The sequence below is a fragment of the Plutella xylostella genome, chromosome 11 (assembly GCF_932276165.1).
Source record: "Plutella xylostella chromosome 11, ilPluXylo3.1, whole genome shotgun sequence".
NCBI lineage: Eukaryota > Metazoa > Arthropoda > Insecta > Lepidoptera > Plutellidae > Plutella > Plutella xylostella.
The window spans coordinates 4,920,241-4,934,606 of record NC_063991.1 but is presented as its reverse complement, the minus strand read 5'-3'; the positions used below and the strand labels follow the sequence as shown (position 1 = coordinate 4,934,606).

General features: G+C 37.0%; 1 protein-coding gene across 3 annotated transcripts in view; it reads left to right on the top strand.

Annotated features, from left to right (window-relative positions):
• The window catches only part of LOC105388696 (lachesin), a 92,063-nt gene that overhangs the window by 41,306 nt on the left and 36,391 nt on the right, over window positions 1-14,366 (top strand). For 2 of the 3 annotated variants that reach the window (XM_048623890.1, XM_048623888.1), the window contains exon 2: window positions 8,104-8,145. The gene's annotated coding sequence lies outside the window, so the exon portion shown is untranslated. Of the gene's footprint in view, window positions 1-8,103; window positions 8,146-10,569; window positions 10,676-14,366 lie in introns of those variants that run through there. The other variant, XM_048623889.1, reaches the window with a different exon arrangement.

Genomic DNA, 14,366 nt, shown 5'->3' with positions numbered 1-14,366 from the left:
ATAAGCCAGGATTTTAATTAACCCACGCGGACTTTTGGATGACAGGATAATAATAATACTCATTTATTTCAGGTAATGCACAACTCATGTTTCTACATCTAAAGTAGGTAAGTACCTAGGTAATGACATAAAAATATCTTTTATAAAGGTTATAAGTACTTAAAGGAGGGTTAAAAGGGGGACGTCGAAGTTGATTCTGATGGCACATAATTTAATTTTAGCAATAGGTAGGTATTGTATAATTTGAGAAAGAAAGAAAGAAACATGTATTTGACGCACTGAACAATAAAAACAGAAACAAAAAGAACAAAAGAATACAACAAAAAATATATAAGAAAAAACACAAAATATTTGATGGTTTGACTATACATTTTGCCAGTATACATTTAGATTTACAGAAACACTCATGCAGTACCCGCAAAATTTTATTTCGTGTCTTTATAATCGATATTATCAGTACCTATGGAGATGCGAAAGGCACTTTCATCATCATCATCATCAGCCAATAATCACTGCTGGACATAGGCCTCTCCCAAGACGCGCCACAACACTCGGTCCTCGGCCTTCCTCATCCAACCACTACCCGCCACCCGCCTAAGGTCGTCACTCGTCAGTCCAGCGGGCAGGAGGGCGGCCCACGCTGCGTTTGCCTGTTCGTGGTCTCCTCTCGAGAACTCGTCTACCCCAACGGTTTTCGCACGGAAAGGCACTTTAATTAATCCTAATCCTAACTAATATTATAAATGTGAAAGTAACTGTGTCTGTCTGTTACTCTTTCACGCCAAAACTACTGAACGGATTTGAATGAAATTTGGTATACATACGGTCTAGACCCTGGGAAAGAACATAGGCTACTGTTTATCCCGGAATTCCCACGGGAAAACCTTTTTAAGGCGAAGCGAAGCGCGCGGGAACAGCTATATAAAATAACTGTACGATAAAAACAAGTTCTACTTTTATTCGCCTGAATCGTTCTTTAGCTAAACCGATTCAGATTGGAACGAAACTTTACAGGTAGGTAAACATTCTTCAGTATTTTTAATTAAAGACTCTTTCAGCTGAACGGAGATAGAAGAAAAAGTATACTTATACTTTTTTTAATCCAACTCCGTCCAGCTTTAGTATGAATCGGGCATTCAGGTTTTGAATCGTTTTAGGGATCCTCTGTACAACTTATGGCGTGAAGCATGAATTTTCATCGTGAACGTTAAGTAAAATTACTCGATGAATTTTGTAGGAAAATTTTAGTTCTGCTACCGACCGCCAGGGGCGCTGTTCATATTTTCATGCAAAATTACTCGATGAATTCTACTTCACGATGAAAATTCATGCTAAGGGCCCAGAAGGCCCATTTATACATGGATGTAAATCCAGGGAAATCTGAATTTCTATGACTTTTTATTGACAGATCCTTGAAGCCTGGTAAATAAAGATAACTTTCTTGAGAACCAACAAATGATAGGTAATATTTATATAATTATTAGGTACTAGCTGGTCCGCGAGCTTCGCTTCGCCTTATAAAGTTTTCCCGTGGGAGTTCCGGGATAAAAAGTAGCCTGTGTTCTTTGTCAGGGTCTAGACCATATGTAAGTATACCAAATTTCATTTAAATCCGTTCCGTAGTTTTGGTGTGAAAGAGTAACAGACAGACAGACAGACAGACAGACACAGTTACTTTCGCATTTATAATATTAAGATAGGACTAGATAGGATTGATTTGACAGTTGGCATAGGGCTCATGCAATATCTTACAAAGTATAAGTACACGCTACCCTTACAATAACTTATCAACGGAACCCTTTTTAGAACATAGAAAAAAAAATGCTGTCTACTATCATACTTTCTATAGGTAAGTAACTTTGTCAGTACTTAAATTAAATCTTTTTATGTTGGTAGTAAGTAGTTTCTATTTGAGTCTAGTTGGAAGTGTTTCAGAAATGCAGTTTAAAAATGACTTGCTTTTCCGTGCGAGCTTCGCATTGGTTTTAAATGGTTCCCTTGGGATTTTAGGGAATAAAAAGGTGCGTGTTATCCTTAACTAACAAACGTAAGTATCTATAATTCTACTTATTAGTTTTTGAACACCTAAAGTAAGCCACTCCCGGTTAGCCTTAGCTTTATAACTAACTAGAAACCAGATAATCATCGATGTTCATCTTCACACTAATTAATAAAAAAAATAACAGACATACCCACCTAACTGTAAGTACTTACCTTTTTATGAATAGGTAGGTACCTAAACGATACAAACTTAATATTTACACTGATTAGTATTTTGTGTAAACTGGAACGCAAAATAAAATAAAAAACGAATCGCGGGTAGTTTTTTTATTTTACGATATTGTGATAGTGGTTATTTTTTACGAATGTTAGTTGTTCCAACGGTGAAAAAGTGTTGTTAAATCGTGTTTATTTGGCGGATTTTATGTAAGTACAATTTATCAATACTAACTACTACTAACGTAACTTAATTATAACTTCTGTATCGAAATCTTTATTTTATAAATCTTAGGAGTAGCCTTGATTGATGTGAATTTAGCAATTTGTAAAAAAACATACCTAGCAATCTTTTAAAAATTACTACACCATTGGTTCTAATGACCGTTAAATACATATATTTAATATAACTATGTGTATTTTTTACTATAAAATAATAAACTTACTTAATTATTTCAGCAGTAACTAGTAATTATGATATTTCAAAAACGTGCAATGACTTAATTCTGAAAATATTGCTTATTAAATTCAATGAAGTAGTGGCATGCAAATGAAATATACAGCGTGAGTCTTTCGTTGGTGCATATCTGAATGACACTCATTAAAGTCTGTGTTTTAATCTCAGATACTTACTAAAGTAACAGATTCTGGACGGTTCATCAACAGTCGATTGTCTGACTGTTGATTAACCGTTCAGAATCTGTCAATTTAGTATCTGAGATAAAAAAACAGACTTTAGGCTGTGCACATCCTGCTAGTAAGTAAGGTTCTGTACCGATAAGATTGTTGGTCCAGCAGGCTGGAGTGGAGGGCGTTAGGTACTACCTATTATCTCACTGGAATAGTTTGGAAGCTGTCTGTGTCAAATAAAGTTATTTTCTCTATTCCATTCTAAAAGACACACAACGCACCACCAGTTCCAGGTAACCATGAACGACGGTCACAAGCCGAAGCCGCAGTCCCCGTACGCGACCCCGCCCGAGAGCCCCTGCTCGACAGCGGACTCGACACCGAACTCGACAGCGAACTCGACGACCAGCTCGCCGCTGTACGAGCCGGCTGAGGAACATGAGGAGAGGGTGTTTAGTGAGTGGGTTTATTAGTTGGGGGGTAAAAAAGGGTGTAAGTTAGGCACTTGTTTATGTAGGTATATGGTGGGATTCTAAAGGAGGCTGGTAAAAATAAAATTAATTTTGCTGTCTAAATGGTGCTTTGTAAAAAAAGATACTTATTCATAAAAATACTCAACATTGTAATTTCTGAATAGTGACTAGTGACTCATTCCGCTATTTGCCATACGTTTGGTGTATCTAGATGCTAAACATTGCTATTGTCTTAAATTGCACCTGCCAGCGTAACACAGGGCGCTATTAAGACGTGACAAGAGTTTTCCGTCTCGCTCGCTCTTGAGGCCGCGCGATGTGAGTGAGCGCAATGCAAAACTCATGTCACGTCTTAAATGCGCCTTGTGTTCCTAGCCCAGAAGGGCTAGCACGGGGCGCATTTAAGACGTGACAAGAGTTTTACATTGCGCTCACATCGCGCAACCTCAAGAACGAGCGCGACGGAAAACTTTTATCACGTCTGAAATGCGTTTTTTTCCTTCAAATTTCCTTGATGACGTCATGATGATGATGATGTTTTCAGCACCCCCCCTACCCCCCTCCGTGATGATGCCGCCCGGGGTGCCGGGACACGTGTGGCTCGGACCAGTCGCCCGGTTGATGACGGGCAGTGAGGGAACAGTGGTGTATGATAACGACCCGCCTTATGCTGCCGTGAGTTATACTGTTAACTATTTATAAATTACCACATTATACGGCAACAAGTAAAAATAATTCATTATATTTTCACCTTACGGCATAGAGTTCCAAATACGGTGGCAATATTTCACCAAGTTATTTGGAGCAAAGAAATCTGACCCCTCTTAGAATGGCTTTGCCTTGCTTTTGCTTTTTTGCTGATTGCTCTGAAAAGTTTGCTCATATAATATCCAATTTGCTCATGCCACTACTTGTGTTCTTATAAGTTATATCTTATTGCAATACTTTTGAGAAAGTAAAAAATAATGATAAATGGTAAGTATCATTTTAATTCGTAATTTCTCTTCAACCTAACACCCCGTATAACACTGCCTCAACCCCAGGCCATGATCTACGGCACCTGGAACGCAGTCTACGCGTGGCCCGCCCGCCCCGGCGCGCCGCCCTCGCCGCCCCTCGTCACGTTCGCGCCGGCTTCTAAACTGGAATCCGTGCTGTTCAGCTGCCGGTGCCATAGCGAGAACGTGGATAAGTTCGCGCCTGTCAAGGTATTCTAGCCTAGTCAGAGGTGACTCGCAAGCGAACTACCCGCTTTTTGTTGTATACATTAATTTGTACTCAAATTTTTAATTGTTTATTTATGTAATGTCGTGAGCCGTATCACCTTTTTTTAATAGCTGAGTTTACAACGCCATCTAGTGCGCTGGACCGATAGTTGTCTGTAATACAAAGCTTATAGAGCTACTAAAAATAAACAAGCTTTACCGACGAGAACATTCGCTAGTAGACAATACTCTTTGCTAAGTTTTCGATAGTAGTACAATAGCTTTTCGCTAAGTCTCAACTGCTGTAAAACCTATTTTCATCCATCCTTAATACGTTACCCTGTTAATCTACCGCGTGTTTTGAAACTATACAAGGCCAGAACGCACCCATAGTGTACTAGCAGTGTATATTTTCAAGGGAAAAAAAATAATATTTTACTTGAAAATATACACGATTTGTGCGTACTAATCGCGTATACTTTCAAGTTGGGATTTACTGAATCGTTCTTGAAAATATACATTGCTATTACGCACATTGCTTGATTGACGTACTTGTCGCATATAATTTATACCTACTGGCTGATTTTGATTTACTTAACTATTTCGGTAAATGTACAAGACTACAACTTTACTTGTTCTGCCTGTCATACCTATAGATTGTTAATGTTAAAAATTATTTATAGCAATCATACTTGCAAGTAAGAATACCTTGTTATTTATATTTATTATTATTATATCTTATTATTTATATGAATTAAGAGTAATACCTACTACACTCACAAGTAGGTACTTAATAAAAAAGTTCCAACTAAAAACGTAAATTTTGATCAAATTCTAAATTAAATGTTTTAAAAGTTGGGGTCATTTGGTGTTGACATTTTGCTACTTGGACTTATTCATTGCTCGTGAGTGTAGTAGGTATTACCCTATAGACCTATTATAGACATATTTTTCATCAAGTTTTGAATTCACCGTAATTGTCTTTTATGAATTGTTCTACACCCTCTTCTGAGATCATTTTTACTATTTACAACAGTTCTACAGTTTAATTTAAATTAAATTACTTTTTAACTGAACGATGTTAACAAAAACCACGTTGCAAAAACAATGCCAAGTGCGGAATGATGATGCAATGTTTAGAAAGCAATAGACATATTACTATTTCGAATGAAAGAAAGAGAGAGCAACAATTCAAAAGGGATACCTGGTAACTAATCACGTATAGTTTCAAGTGCTCGCATTGCCGCTTGGCACTTGAAAATATACACGATTAGTACGCAGTGGTAACTGCTGCAGTATATTTTCAAGCCATAATTTTGGCTCAACTTACTTGAAAATATACGCGATTAGTGCGTAATGGCCTTGTATACTTTCAAGTAAATCATGGCACCATTTTAATTTGAAAATATACGCGAGCAGTCCCAACCTCTGCGTTCTGGCCTTGTATAGTTTCAAAACACGCTAATCTACCAATTAAACCACTACCCTAACAGTTTACCTATTACCTACCCTATTACCCTACGAGAGCCCTTACATCTCACCACTAAATTCCATCCACCAATCACCAACCACCACCACAAACCCCCCCAGGTCCTCAACGAGCACATCCCTGGCCGCGTCATCGCCTGCCAAGTGGTCAACAAGGAGGCTGACGTCCAACCAGCTCTAGACGACGTGCACTGCCGCTGCCGAGCCTCGCCATTGGTCAGCAAGTTCGTGATTCTGCCAATCAATGAAGAGTATTTGATTTATTATGCCAAGATTGCCAAGGAGGTTTATACTAAGGTTGGTTGGTCTATCATTCAGCTAGTATGTCATGTAATTTATATTGTAAGAAAATCATCGTATAGATAATTATCTATTAATATCGCTGATAGATACTTAAACAATATGAAATTGGTGGAAGGACTCAAGCCGAGCGTCCACTGCCAACTTAACTAAGTTAGTTCTCATAGGTATAAAGTTGAGCCAGTTTTTCATGCGTGTGCGTCCACCGCAAACTACGAGTATTATATATATGCACTATACTGTATGAAAAACTGGCTCCACTAGCTATGGGAACTAACTTAGTTTAGCTGGCAGTGGGCGCTCGGCTTTTTATGCTTTCTCGGCTTGTCGTATGCTATAGGTCTGTCAACACCCACTTATAGTACTTAGGGAATTTAGTCCTAAACATATATTATTATTACAAAGATTAACATAAACATACCAAAACAAAAGAAAACCTTCACTTCCAGGCGCAACCCAACACAGCATACCTGCTATACCGCGACATACCTACCTCCCTGGAGGTGGACCACCAGCTAGCGGGGCTGGACATCTTCAGCCGCGCCGGCGCACCCACCTTCATGATCAAGTACAAGGAGGACGCAGAGTAACCGAGTGAAAACGGCCAGGATTTTTTGACAGCTGTCAGTTGGTTTACCGCGCTTTTTCATGTCATTTTTTGACAACTTTTGATTTGAATTTGGAGATGGAGGTTTGGTTTGGTGACTGTCAAAATATTTTTTTACCGGTTTTTTTTGGCAAATAGTTGAGTTGAGTAAATTATAATATATGTAATGAGGAATTTAATAATAAATGAACAATACCTACTTGGATAGTTCAGTAGTTAAACCTTAATTCATTATATAATCTTCAGTGTATGTATTTTATTTCATTAAAACTGAAAAAAAAATTAAATGAAATTGCAATGATATTGTAAATGGGTAATTCCATATTCGAATATGAGTTTTTTTTAAATTAAATACTTAGTTTTTTTTATTTATACTTTTGACACTTATCAAACTGAACCAATTTCATCCAAATGATATTTAAGACGGTATAAACTTTATACAGTATACTATTAGTAGATATTGATCAAGTATATAAATACCGTAATAGTTAAAAATCTTGGCCATGACGGCTTTTTACTCTCATTTTTACAAAAATAGATAAAGATAGAAATTTTTTTTCATGTTTTTTTTTTTTATTTTAGGTGACGGGTAGTTATTAAGTTTTACAGGAAAATAATATCATGTTTGAATGTATATTTTGCAAAATATTTTTTGAATAAATTTTATGTTTTAATTGTTTTGAATTCGTATGTTACATTTTTGAATAAAAAATATTGCATAGATTCTATTAGATATTTTATAATGGATTTAATAGCACTTAATGAAAAAAGTTCCTACTGATGCTGAATCTAGATTTTTTAATAATGTTTTTAACGTGCCATTTTTATCGTGACTTTAATGATTTTGATATTATTTTCTATAATGTTTTGGAAGTTTTTCCTTATTATGGTTTTGATGTAGTTTTTTACCATGTAATCCTTTTTTGAATTAAATTGTTTGAAATATGAATAAATTGTGTTTTAGTATCAATTCGTGTTTTATTTAAAACTTTCTTCATCTATAATTTCTCCGACCCGTGGAACACTCCACATCAATCGTTAAATTAATTCTAGTGCTATCTGAAGTTTTATTATACCTAAGTACTTATTTCAATATAAATTATGTTATATTACAAAAAAAAATAAGTGATTCCTTAATTACTACAATTGAATATACTTAATGTATTTTTCTTAATTGTTCCAGATTACGCTGTTAGAAAAATAGAAAATAAAATTAATGAAAGAGGTGAGTAAATAGGTAGTAACCTAGTCTATACTTACATAAAAAGTATACGTGTACGGTCGTGGACAGAGACACCTCACCCCTCTCTGTCACGTTTCTTTTCCCTAGATTGTACACACGTATTCTATAACTGCGGGGGTGCAAGTATCTGCAGCTCTCTCGAATGCAACCTTTGTGCATATCCCCAAGGTCGAAACCGCTTTCCTAAGCTTGGACCATTTCCCACCACACTGGTCCACTGCGGGTTGGTGGGTTCACATTATGTAGTGTGCTAATTTAAATCTACCATCTACCGCCGCTTTCAGTAGATTGTACGAAGGTTATGTGAGTTTTTACGCTTCATAATATAATCCTAACTAATATTATAAATGCGAAAGTAACTGTGTCTGTCTGTCTGTCTGTCTGTCTGTTACTCTTTCACGCCAAAACTGCTGAACGGATTTTAATGAAAATTGGTATACATACGGTCTAGACCCTGGGAAAGAACATAGGATACTTTTTATCCCGGAATTCCCACGGGAAAACTTTTTAAGGCGAAGCGAAGCGCAGCTATATTGGATATTTTAATAAAATTATCTTAACTTCTTTAAGTTAACCTTATCACAGTCATTATAATTTGCTTTCGTCTGTTCTAAGTCACTCTTTTTCAATAAGTTATGTTAAGCACATTTTTACAACATCTGTACTTAAAGTTGGTTTTTTTGACCTACTTATCTACATATGGACGACGACCGAATGGCGTAGTGTTTAGTGACCCTGACTACTGAGCCGATGGTCCCGGGTTCGATTCCCGGCCGGGGCAGATATTTGTTTAAACACAGATATTTGTTCTCGGGTCTTGGATGTGCCCGTAAAATGGCAATAGGCCCGCCCCCTATTACACTGGGACTAACATAACACTCTGGCGAAAAGTGGGTGCAGCAATGCACCTCTGCCTACCCGCAAGGGAGTACATTAGTACAAGGCGTGAGTGCGTGTTTTTTTTTTATCTACATATTTTTTATATCTTTAGTTAGTCCGTAAGTATTGTACATAACAATAGACATACCTACAGGTACCTATGTATTAAAAGTACGATTGTAGGCAACCGTTTTATTGACTTGTAATTTATAATACGTAGGAATATGCTATTGTTTTTTGATAAAACGCGCAAAATTCGATAACCTTTACGTACTAAAATTTGTTTTTATAACCCCATCGATAACAGTATTTTAGTAATGTACCTAGGTGCCTAAGTTAGTGTTTGATTATTATATTTAGTATCGTACTTATAGATAATTAGCTATTAGAATAATATATAATATATAATATGTGGGGACATCTCACACACGGTCATCCGACCCCAAGCTAGGCAGAGCCTGTGTTATGGGTATCGGACAGCTGATATAATTATCTACACAAATACATAGATAGATACATATTAAATATAAATATCAACACCCAAGACCCGAGTACAAATATCTGTCTTTAAACAAATATCTGCCCCAGCCGGGAATCGAAGCCGGGACCTTCGGCATAGCAGTCCCGTCTGACCAGTTGACCGTCTAGGAATATACTTGATAGTTGATCAAATTTATACAAAAATCATCAAATAAATCAATTGTCAAGTACCTATATAATTATGTATTGCGAGAATTTGATTAACAATATACGAACATATGGAGTGTCTCGACAAATAACACGATGATGGTATAACAAATTAGTTACAAATCATCTAACCGAACTAATTCAAAATAATAATAATATGTGGGGACATCTCACACACGGCCATCCGACCCCAAGCTAGGCAGAGCCTGTGTTATGGGTATCGGACAGCTGATATATCTACACCACAAATACATAGATAGATACATATTAAATATAAATATCAACACCCAAGACCGAGAACAAATATCTGTGTTTAAACAAATATCTGCCCCAGCCGGGAATCGAACCCGGGACCTTCGGCTCAGTAGTCAGGGTCACTAACCACTACGCCATTCGGTCGTCAAAATAAGATCTCAGTACTTAGTAGAAGTGGGGTATTATTAGTCGAGACGATTCTTACTGGCCCTCCATCTAGTTCGTTTTAAAATCTCGTTGACTAAGCATGCAGAAAATAGGTACCAAACCAAACCTACAGAAAGCAAGCTACCCCACAGTTCGGAAAGCCCGCCCTCCCATACCACTGACTATCCCTACAATAGATTTTATATTGCTATTCATTCAGTACATCGCGCGCCGCCCCCGAAGCCACTGCGGTTCTGAACGAATATTAGTCTATGGAATAGTGAATTCATTACTTACTCTTTGGTGTTATTGTTTTTTTGGTGGTATCATAGACTAAATAGAGGACATGTGTTCGAAACATAGATAAAGTTAACGAATATATTACTCTTTTTTTAAGTTTTTTTTTTAGTTGTTGTAAGATTTTTGAAACAAATTAACTTTTGTTGTTTAAAAAACTGTGAGTGCAAAATTGTGACGTGTATGTGTGGTTTTTACTTGGTTTTTTACTATATATTGGAATGTTCAAATTGAAGGAATTTACTTCGTAAGTAGTCTATTATTATGTACTTTTTATTAATAAGTAGATAAGTACTTATTATCATCATCAGTATCCTGGTTGTATATAAACATGACCAAATAATTATTATGAGTTGTGACACGACCTTTCGAATGTGCACTTCAACCTGGGACACCATGTATAGCAATCTTAAGGTAAGCGTCCACACACACACACACACACACACACACTCACGCCTTGTACTAATGTACTCCCTTGTGGGGTAGGCAGAGGTGCATTGCTGCACCCACTTTTCGCCAGAGTGTTATGTTAGTCCCAATGTAATAGGGGGCGGGCCTATTGCCATTTTACGGGCACATCCAAGACCCGAGAAAAAATATCTGTGTTTAAACAAATATTTGCCCCAGCCGGGAATCGAACCCGGGACCATCGGCTCAGTAGTCAGGGTCACTAACCACTACGCCATTCGGTCGTCGTCCACGTCAGATAAGCGTCCACTTCATCTGTATTGCCGACGCCGCGCCGTTTCTCCATAAATACATTTTATGAAAATCCGTTTGGTCCGATACGTACGATACCGATAGGTAGACGCTTACCTTTAGTCAGAAAATTGTGAAGTCTCAACTTTATTCCCTAGACCTTATTATACACTAGCTGTTCCCGCGCGCTTCGCTTCGCCTTAAAAAGTTTTCCCGTGGGAATTCCGGGATAAAAAGTAGCCTATGTTCTTTCCCAGGGTCTAGATCTAGACCGTATGTATACCAAATTTCATTCAAATCCGTTCAGTAGTTTTGGCGTGAAAGAGTAACAGACAGACAGACATACACAGTTACTTTCGCATTTATAATATTATAGTTAGGATAAGTAACTCATGTTAAACTTAGAACACTTAAATTTATCAGACGAATGTTTTTAAAAATCCACAAGACAATTTAAAGAATTAATAAATTTCTGAACCGAAATCTTACCCCAAACTTATTACCCCAATATCTACAACCAAAATTAACCAATTTGTCTCTTACGACCTTCAACCTAAGGTCTAATCTTGCGTGTAATATGAAAATATGATTTTCCTTAACCCTTGTGCGTCGATCGGCATTTGAAAATTAGTTTCAAAGTATTTTATTGGTAGTTCCAAAACTATGAAGATACTTGGCGTTTTGTGAACCAATTTATGGGATGGCCTTGATTTAATTAATATTTGGCCGTATATATACTTACAGGGTGATGCAAAACAGGTGTAGTAATCCTCTACGATGTAAATTCATGAAAAAAAACTTTTAGTAAAAACTCTCGTCACCAACGAATTAAGTTTATATGGAGTAACAAGTTGTTTTTTCGGAATTTTACCCCTTTTCGACTTAGTAGCTATACATATATTATATACCTTTTTTTAAACCTAAAAAACTTGAACTTATAAGTATACAAGTATCCACAAGGCAGAATGTGATAAAAAAAATCACACTTGACACACTATTTTATTATTCACTACATATTCTTCTCATCTCTCTATTCGTTCGTCAGAAAGTGTTATCTCTGCGGGTGGACAGAAATGAAATGAAATGAAATGAAATGAAATGAAATGAAAAGTATTTATTTGCATGATTAAGGGTACATAAAAGTTTTTGAGGTATGATAATAAGCACGAGACCTTAATCTACCTGAAAGGTGAACAAATATTTATGCAGAAGTGACATAGTTAAGTTAAATAATAATATTTGTAACATGCACAATAACAATATACACAATATACGTTAGTAGAAAATTCAAACAATGTTAAATTTGACTTTGTTTTTTATATTTGTCTTGTAGGTCAGTGTTAGGACAGTGAACACATATCTCTTTAGCCGACCGTACGCATCCGGTCAGGTATTTACCGTTAATATAACAGGCAACCTGGCAGTGCCGATATTCAATCTGGGACTACACGAGCCATGATTGGACATGCCGGGTAAATGAGGATTTATCGCTCACATAGTACCTAATATAGGAGCACAAACTAACAAAAACTGACTTATGGAGTTTTTAAGTAAAGTATTTTTTTTTTAATCTCTGACACTAAATTGGCACGTGTAAATGACAAGTTGAATACCAGATGTTATTCAACTTGACATTTGCACTTACCATTTTAGTGTCTTAGATAAAAGAATATTAAATTAATAGACTTTATAACGGTTTAAACGGGCAGAAAATTCAAAACCTTAGATTTTTGAGTTAGGCCAAGCTTGTACTATTAAAAAATCTTTTGTAGCCTGTAGCATAAAATGAATGGTGGTCAGATAAAGAACTACGGGGCAATAGGCATCTAAAGGAGCCTTCTCGAATGAAAGAGAGAAAATTAATTTATTTTTCAAAAAAACATGCAATAAAATTAAAAAGTGTATTGAATGAAAAAATGGCAAAATTGAACAATCTCAGCATCAGCTGTAAGTTGTCGATAACGTTACAGCGCTGGTTTTCAGATTGTCCCAGGGGCGTATTTACCCTAGGGCTAAAAGGGCTACAGCCCGGGGCGGCAGACGGCGAAGGGCGGCCCAGGGGCGGCCGGCAGGCCGCCCTTGGACTAGGTTGGAGGATTAAAAAAGTACAGAACAATATTAAAGGACGTAAGACTAGAACAGCCATCTTTCCAAATGAAATTTTTTTCCGCCTTGGTAGTTATTTTCTTGAAGGAAATCTAAAGTTTTTTTTTTGCCTAACTCAGTCACCCGCCCCAAGTTTATTTCTTAACGTTCTAAAATGTACTCGTTTTGATGATGATATGTACTTGATATGTAGATATCATTATGTATGCAAATCTATCACCACAATATTCCTATACATACCTATGTAGGTCGGTAGGTACTCTACACTTCTTCTTTCGTGTCAGTGAACATGCGAATTTTAAAATTTGTCTAGAACAAAACCAAGCAAGTTTGATAGCCTGGTTAGCCTGGAGTAAGTTTTCCCGAGTGCAGGTGGAAGGGCACAGGGGGTAGGAGAGTACATGCTCCATAGTCAGTGGGGCGGTACCACAGTCGCATAGGTAGGTTAGTACCCCACTTGCAAAGATTGTCCTTGCATAAGGTGACCATACGTCCCGCTTTCGGCGGGACAGTCCCGCTTTCAAGCTGTCCGTCCCGCTGTCCCCCGCGAGGGCAAAAATGTCCCGCTTTCATAAACAGGCCAAACGATAATTTAAATTACCTACATTTTGCATTAATCACTTGAGACAGCTATATATATCTTCTTACCTCTCACATAGACTTAGGGAATGAAATCTCGTCCCGCCGAGATCCCGAACTCACGAGATCCCGTCCATATTTAACGAGATTGAAACTCGTTCAATTTCGTACGAGATCTCGCGAGATAACGAGATCGACAATAATGCAGCGTGCTGACGTGTATTTCATGCAAAATCAGAGGTCGTCTATCAGATGATTCTCTCGACATGATGATTTTTTTGAGAAGCCAATGATATCGATTCGAAAGGCAGAAATTCTAATTTTAACGCTGTCAAACTAAAAATTTTTCTAAAAAGCAGAAAAAATTACAATTACGGAAACACACATAGAGTCGAATTTTAAACAAATACAATAAGGTTTTGGCAGCTCTAAAATTAGAATTTAGTTATGTCTTCAGAATCGAAATAATTATCACAAAAATTAACTTGCCTTTCGGTACCTTGATAACTTGATCTGACTTCTTTTTTGAACTTCATTTATTTGATTAATACGAT